This window comes from Schistocerca gregaria, chromosome X (genome assembly GCF_023897955.1).
Source record: "Schistocerca gregaria isolate iqSchGreg1 chromosome X, iqSchGreg1.2, whole genome shotgun sequence".
NCBI classification, from domain to species: domain Eukaryota; kingdom Metazoa; phylum Arthropoda; class Insecta; order Orthoptera; family Acrididae; genus Schistocerca; species Schistocerca gregaria.
The window spans coordinates 247,217,488-247,226,492 of record NC_064931.1 but is presented as its reverse complement, the minus strand read 5'-3'; positions in this window follow the sequence as shown (position 1 = coordinate 247,226,492).

Below are 9,005 nucleotides of genomic sequence, written 5' to 3'. Positions count from 1 at the left end.
TGGCACCATTGTTACTGGTAATGTAAGCAAGAGATCTTCGTCAGTTTATTCATACAGAAGGTACAAGCACGAATGTATTTATTGCCAAATACCACATTACAGAAATCGTTTACGTCGTGATTACTGGTGTTTGTCGTTAAAATAATGAGCTCAGATATTTGTTTATAGCGATGTATTATAAGCATAATTGCTCCGATTTCTGTGTCAGGCATGCCATATGTGGCGTCTGAATATTGTTGCCTGAGCCATCTCCATTTATCAGCGGTGGCCTCCTAGAAACACAGGCCGTGCCGCGTACCTCACAGCCCTTCAGGCTAACCTTAACGACGTGGTGGGCACGCAAATTTCACCTAGAGGAGCGGACAGACTAATAATTTCCAAAACATCGAATAACGCGCTAGGATCAGATGAAGAAATAACGTCACGCTTTGTAATGAACGTGTTTTAATTGTCCACCTCACTAGAAAAAATTTTCCATCACCTTGCTTTGTATACAGGGTCGTTATTAATTGAGCTACACACTGCACTGCCGTTGTGTCTTGAACAATAACCTACGTTAATATTTAAAAGCATTTTGCACAATTTGTCGCGATGTCATTATTTTAACCAAATAATGTTTTATCATAATGTCTTATCCCATAAATTACGTTAATATACAGCCGTTTTGCATAATGTGCCGTGACGTCAATATTTCAGTCAATAGCATAATGAGCTTGTTATAATACAAACACTGTGATGGCAAACACATGCACACTAATACTGTATGGATGAATAGCAGTAGTTTATATTTTTTTTAGATATATATATGCGTTTACATATGTTTCTAGATGCGTCAATAAGGAACTTGCTATATTTTGCTGTACAGCTGGGTGGAGTGGCCGATGTGTGTGATGTCCTTAGGTTAGTTAGGTTTAAGTAGTTCTAAGTTCTAGGGGACAGATGACCTCAGAAGTTAAGTCCCATAGTGCTCAGAGCCATTTGAGCCATTTGCTGCAGACTTCCTCTGGAGCCTCCTGGGCTACCACCTCATCTCCATCACTAGCTCGCATCTACCCGCCCCCTAGTCACTCTTTTAATCACTGGGGACTCTATAGTTGGTTGTGAATTTTCGGCGTCCTTTTCACCCATCACGGCATCTGGACCACAACATTCGGTGACAACACGGTGCGGTGAGTGATGAACAATTTGATTAAGTTTGGGAGTGTGTGACAGACATGGAAGTGGGGACGTGACTGCCATCGTAACTTGAAGGCTACCTTGGCAGGGCAGAAGGAGTCGACTGGCTTATCTGAGTTTAGGAGTGATTGTAGAAAGCAGTATTTGGTGTCTGTACGCTATGTAACTTACTTGGGCACACTGCACCATCCACCGAGTCAGTGCTTCTAACTTGCTATACGTGTTGTTGGAATAGTCATTTTGTAGGGCAGTCTAGAGTGTCCAGGTGGCTCATGATACGACGTAAGGATTGGATTGTGATGATGTTTTGGAGCTGTGATTTCTCTGTGTTTTATTGTCTATAATGAACAACAAATGGTGTTGTAATGGCAGAGAATTCATGGAACCGGAAGCAGTATAGGTATTGTTAGAAAAGGTAACTAAGCTGTCAGTCGATAATATGCAGTCACGTGGACAGTTTACAGCTAGGGACGAATAGTTAGCATCGTTTCAGGTACTGCAGCATGATATAGATCCATCTGCTGCAAAACTGATTCTTCTATTTTCTGGAAAATCATCTGAAGATTTGCAGTTGTTCTTAAAGGGCTGTGAAATTTCGACGGTGATGGGTGGTTGGACCGACAGACAGTTGTTATCTGCAGCAACATTGCAATAGTGGAAAAGCGAAAACGTACGTGAGGTTTACAGAAGCATTAGAGAATATAGCGAGCTTTGAGCATTTGGAAAAGCGGCTTTTGCAAAGATACAAAAATCAGAGCAGTTCGAGGTATTATCGGGAGCAGCTGAGCAATATTTTGGAGAGACACGAAAAAACTGCGGAAGATTTCGAGGACACATTTAACAGTTGGGGCATGGTGATGCAGCAAATGCAGTTTTGTTGCAAGGAACAGTAAAAGGCGCTCGATGTTTTTCTGAGGGTCCTGCCGTCACACATGTCAAGAAGAGTGCAACAGGTGCCCCAAGGGATCTGTGTTCTCCTATTAGGTCGGCGATGGAATGCGAAAAAAAATGCCATATCAGCAGGGATACAGGATAGATGTGGGGTATTTTCTGCGAACATTAAGTGGTAAAGATGACAAGTTTTTGTTGGACGCACTGGTGCATGTGTCAGTTGCCAGTGGAGGCTTAGTGAATCGAAGGCAATGAAATTGGTCGGACAAAATGATGTGAGCCCGGTGGGGTGAGCAGACATAGATTCTCGTATAAGGGCTGTTTGATTTAATCAGTGTGCAGAGGTGCATATGAAAGAGGTGCATATGAAAGCGAGGGCTGCATTATGATCTTGGTGTTAGACTGTTTGGTTCAGCATTGAGCTAAAATTAACTTTTGGCTCTATACCGCTGATCTTAGTCGAAAGACATTCCAACTGAGGGAAGTTGTTGCCCTGTAGAACTATCACACAGAGGCATATAGCGTACTGGACTAAACAGTTGAACCGTGTACAATAGCACTGAGGCTTGTTTCACGTGACTGTGTGCTAAGTGGCAATGGAAAGTCTGTTAGAGTGAATGTGTAACCAGATCTATTTGTGGGTCTGTTACATCTACATCTACATCTACATCTACATGACTACTCTGAAATTCACATTTAAGTGCTTGGCAGAGGGTTCATCGAACCACAATCATACTATCTCTCTACTATTCCACTCCCGAACAGCGAGCGGGAAAAACGAACACCTAAACCTTTCTGTTCGAGCTCTGATTTCTCTTATTTTATTTTGATGATCATTCCTACCTATGTAGGTTGGGCTCAACAAAATATATTCGCATTCGGAAGAGAAAGTTTGTGACTGAAATTTCGTAAAAAAGTCTCGCCGCGATGAAAAACGTCTATGCTGTAATGACATCCATCCCAACTCGTGTATCATATCTGCCACTCTCTCTCCCCTATAACGTGATAATACAAAACGAGCTGCCCTTTTTTGCACCCTTTCGATGTCCTCCGTCAATCCCACCTGGTAAGAATCCCACACCGCGCAGCAATATTCTAACAGAGGACGAACGAGTGTAGTGTAAGCTGTCTCTTTAGTGGACTTGTTGCATCTTCTAAGTGTCCTGCCAATGAAACGCAACCTTTGGCTCGCCTTACCGACCATATTATCTATGTGGTCCTTCCAACTGAAGTTGTTCGTAATTTTAATACCCAGGTACTTAGTTGAATTGACAACCTTGAGAATTGTACTATTTATCGAGTAATCGAATTCCAACGGATTTCTTTTGGAACTCATGTGGATCATCTCACACTTTTCGTTATTTAGCGTCAACTGAAACCTGACACACCATACAGCAATCTTTTCTAAATCGCTTTGCAACTGATACTGGTCTTCGGATGACCTTACTAGACGGTAAATTACAGCATCATCTGCGAACAATCTAAGAAAACTGCTCAGATTGTCACCCAGGTCATTTATATAGATCAGGAACAGTAGAGGTCCCAGGACGCTTCCCTGGGGAACACCTGATATCACTTCAGTTTTACTCGATGATTTGCCGTCTATTACTACGAACTGCGACCTTCCTGACAGGAAATCACGAATCCAGTCGCACAACTGAGACGATACCCCATAGCTCCGCAGCTTGATTAGAAGTCGCTTGTGAGGAACGGTGTCAAAAGCTTTCCGGAAATCTAGAAATACGGAATCAACTTGAGATCCCCTGTCGATAGCAGCCATTACTTCGTGCGAATAAAGAGCTAGCTGCGTTGCACAAGAGCGATGTTTTCTGAAGCCATGCTGATTACATGTCAATAGATTGTTCCCTTCGAGGTGATTCATAATGTTTGAATACAGTATATGCTCCAAAACCCTACAGCAAACCGACGTCAATGATATAGGTCTGTAGTTAAATGGATTACTCCTACTACCCTTCTTGAACACTGGTGCGACCTGCGCAATTTTCCAATCTGTAGGTACAGATCTATCGGTGAGCGAGCGGTTGTATATGAGTGCTAAGTAGGGAGCTATAGTATCAGCGTAATCTGAAAGGAACATAATCGGTATACAATCTGGACCTGAAGACTTGCCAGTATCAAGCGATTTGAGTTGCTTCGCAACCCCTAAGGTATCTACTTCTAAGAAACTCATGCTAGCAGATGTTCGTGTTTCAAATTCTGGAATATTCCGTTCGTCTTCCCTGGTGAAGGAATTTCGGAAAACTGCGTTCAATAACTCCGCTTTAGCGGCATAGTCGTCGATAACAGTACCATCGACACTGCGCAGCGAAGGTATTGACAGCGCATTGCCGCTTGTGTACTTTACATACGACCAGAATTTCTTCGGATTTTCTACCAAATTTCGAGACAATGTTTCGTTGTGGAACCTATTAAAGGCATCTCGCATCGAAGTACGTGCCAAATTTCGCGCGTCTGTAAATTTTAGCCCATCTTCGGGATTTCGCGTTCTTCTGAACTTCGCATGCTTTTTCCGTTGCTTCTGCAACAGCGTTCGGACCTTTTTTGTGTACCACGGGGGATCCGTTCCATCTCTTACCAATTTATGAGGTATGAATATCTCAATTGCTGTTGCTACTATATCTTTGAATTTGAGCCACATCTCGTCTACTTTCGCATAGTCAGTTCGGCAGGAATGGAAATTGTCTTTTAGCAAGGCTTCTAGTGACACTTTATCCGCTTTTTTAAATAAAATTATTTTGCTTTTGTTTCTGATGGATTTCGAAGAAATGGTATTGAGCCTAGCTACAACGACCTTGTGATCACTAATCCCTGTATCTGTCATGATGCTCTCTATCAGCTCCGGATTGTTTGTGGCTAAGAGGTCAAGTGTGTTTTCGCAACCATTTACAATTCGCGTGGGTTCGTGGACTAACTGCTCGAAATAATTTTCGGAGAAAGCATTTTGGACAATCTCGGAAGACGTTTTCTGCCTACCACCGGTTTTGAACAAATATTTTTGCCAACATACCGAGGGTAGGTTGAAGTCCCCACCAACTATAACCGTATGAGTGTTGTAGAGCCTCTGGAAGTCCAGCAAATTGTTTTATTAACGGAAGTGTTGTACAGCTGCAAGAGAAGAATGACATGAGACTGGTACCCGTAAAAGTACATAACTTTTCCTCTGAGGAAGTGAAGTTAAGGAAGGGGATATTAATAGCAAGTTTAGACATTCCAGATGAAGATGAGTGGTGCACTACCAGTGTAAAATACAAGCAACCGCAAAGTGTATGACATAGGAAAGTGGAGCATCTAAAGCGAGTAGAGTGAAAATGCTGTTCAAGTTTGACGTTTTATTTTTGCCGTGGGATCCACTGCAGGAACACCGGTGACTCAAGACCGATTACGAGCACGGAGCAAAGCACTGGTGAATAACAAACCATATCGCATTCCTAGGTTTCTGCAGTTGATTATAGAGGACTTTGTTAACCAGCAGTTATCTGATGTGGTAATAGAAGAGACGAGGTGCTGGAATCATGGTGATACCAGAAGAGTCTACAGATGATTCGAGACCAGGGGTCCCCAAAATTTTCCTTTGCCATAATACTTTCAGAATCCTGGTAGTTGATGAAAAAACTTGTTTCTTTTAAGGGTTGACAAAATTTTAGAAAATGAGGAAAATTTATTTTATTCAGTGATTAATTCATTTTTAAACCAAAAATAATGACTTAGAAATAATGACAATTTTTTAAAAAGCAATTAGTATAATCAAAATGTCGAAAAAAGCCGCCATGCGAGGTTTTTTTTGTTTTCTGTTCAGCATTTTTCAGTTTCTGCAGAATACCAGTGTTCTGTGGAGCACAGTTTGAGAGATACTGTTCCAGAAAACACAGGGCCTGCTGTGATTACCATGACCTGAACTGCAAGACCGTAGTGGTTGCATACCCGATTTCCGTCCCTGAGACTATCAGTAATATGGGACACTGTACTTTTAAACATGGATTTGGGGACTAGTTTCTATCAGTTGGAGGTTGTTCACAAAGTCTGCATTTTCGGCACCATAGGGGCACCATCAGTTGAAAAGAATGTCGTTTGGATTGAAAAATTCACCTGCAACGTTTCACTGGTTATTGGACAGTGTGTTAACACAGCTGAAATTGCGTCAGTGCCAAGTGTGCGTAAATGACATCATATTCTCAAAAAAATGTAGAGTGTCATAGGCAATGCCTGAAGGAAATATTTAAGGTATTGAAGGCTGTGCATCCGACATGGAATCCAGAGAGGTGTCACTTTATGTCAGAAGAGATAGGGTAGATAAGGTGTGTATACATGTGTGTGTATGTATATATGCATGTCTGCATATGTATAAGAATTTCAAAGCTGCTGTAAATTTATTTTAGTGTTCAACCTCTAATCAGAGAATACATAACAATTACGTTGGCATATAGGTACACACTTTTCACGTGTAACCGATTCCGTGGCGACAATACAAGGTCACAGGACGCGAGGATGAAGTGTATTCTCTAGAAGGTGATTAACTATCACTTAGCATACGGCTGTTGTAATATTAAGGCGCTTGCGGGAAATGGGAATTTGCGGCGGACATAATACTGCTTCTCTGCCTCGTGATGACTGGGTGTTGTGTGATGTCCTTAGGTTAGATAGGTTTAAGTAGTTCTAAGTTCTAGGGGACTGATTGCTGCCGGGCACCGGCTGGCCGAGCGGCCCGTGCGGCCACTGCTTCCTGCGAACTCATATTTTCGGGGCGCGACGACTCGCCCCTTACCCCAGAAACTTATTCCACGTGTCATTATTCCTCTATTGAAGCAAATTTGCAATCGAATACACCGGATGACTTAATTTCTGGCTGAACGGAAGCTAAATGTGACCCTCGTTCAGGACGGTCTTTGACGTCTACCGAAGACGTTCATGTTAGGAAAGTCAAGGAAACTGTTCGCTCCAATCGAAGAATGATTATCCGAGATTGCAGAAGAATATAACATTTCAGTTGGATCATGTCATGAAATCCTGACCCAGCACCTTGAAATGCATCGTGTTGCCGCCAAGTTCGTCCTATGACTCATGAGTCAAGACCAGAAAGAGCTTCATCTCGCAATCTGTAGAGCTTTTGCATCGCGCAATTGAGATCGAAATGTTCCTTAAGAGAATCATAACTGGTGATCAGACTTGAGTCTACGGTTATGCGACAGGTCAGGTCAAATGCGAATGCTATGCTGATAGTTTCCTTTGACTTTCAAGGATTGGTTAATCGTGCATTCGTGCCACAGCGACTGACTTGACTGTTAATCGATGGTACTACTTGGACGTGTTGCGACGCCTACGAGAAAATGTGAGAAGGAAACGGCCTGAAAAGTGGCAAAACAATTCATGTCTCTTGCGTCCCGATAATGAACCCGCACATTCATCCCTGTTGGTGCGTGACTACTGCACAAAAGAAGAAATCACTGTGCTGCCTCATCCTCCGCACTCTCCAGACCTGCCTCCTGCAGACTTTTTTTTTTTTCAAAATTTGAAACCGCAATTGAAAGGACGGAGGTTTACAATGACAGACGAGATGAAAGACAATTCGCAGGCAGCGCTTCGCGCGATCCACCAAGAGGCGTATCAATACAGCTTTCGATAGTGGAAACGGTATTTGGAGAGGTGTACCAATTGTGGTAGGGAGTATTTCGAAGGACACCATGATCAAGAAGTAAAAGTTAAGCGTAGAAAAATTTTGAGGACAAATTTCCGGAATTTTGTGAACAGACCTCGTATACCGATATGAGTAAAGAACGAAAGTTTCAATATTCCCATTTGGACATACTCTCCAAATACACTCCTGGAAATTGAAATAAGAACACCGTGAATTCATTGTCCCAGGAAGGGGAAACTTTATTGACACATTCCTGGGGTCAGATACATCACATGATCACACTGACAGAACCACAGGCACATAGACACAGGCAACACAGCATGCACAATGTCGGCACTAGTACAGTGTATATCCACCTTTCGCAGCAATGCAGGCTGCTATTCTCCCATGGAGACGATCGTAGAGATGCTGGATGTAGTCCTGTGGAACGGCTTACCATGCCATTTCCACCTGGCGCCACAGCTGGACCAGCGTTCGTGCTGGACGTGCAGACCGCGTGAGACGACGCTTCATCCAGTCCCAAACATGCTCAATGGGGGACAGATCCGGAGATCTTGCTGGCCAGGGTAGTTGACTTACACCTTCTAGAGCACGTTGGGTGGCACGGGATACATGCGGACGTGCATTGTCCTGTTGGAACAGCAAGTTCCCTTGCCGGTCTAGGAATGGTAGAACGATGGGTTCGATGACGGTTTGGATGTACCGTGCACTATTCAGTGTCCCCTCGACGATCACCAGAGGTGTACGGCCAGTGTAGGAGATCGCTCCCCACACCATGATGCCGGGTGTTGGCCCTGTGTGCCTCGGTCGTATGCAGTCCTGATTGTGGCGCTCACCTGCACGCCGCCAAACACGCATACGACCATCATTGGCACCAAGGCAGAAGCGACTCTCATCGCTGAAGACGACACGTCTCCATTCGTCCCTCCATTCACGCCTGTCGCGACACCACTGGAGGCGGGCTGCACGATGTTGGGGCGTGAGCGGAAGACGTCCTAACGGTGTGCGGGACCGTAGCCCAGCTTCATGGAGACGGTTGCGAATGGTCATCGCCGATACCCCAGGAGCAACAGTGTCCCTAATTTGCTGGGAAGTGGCGGTGCGGTCCCCTACGGCACTGCGTAGGATCCTACGGTCTTGGCGTGCATCCGTGCGTCGGTGCGGTCCGGTCCCAGGTCGACGGGCACGTGCACCTTCCGCCGACTACTGGCGACAACATCGATGTAGTGTGGAGACCTCACGCCCCACGTGTTGAGCAATTCGGCGGTACGTCCACCCGGCCTCC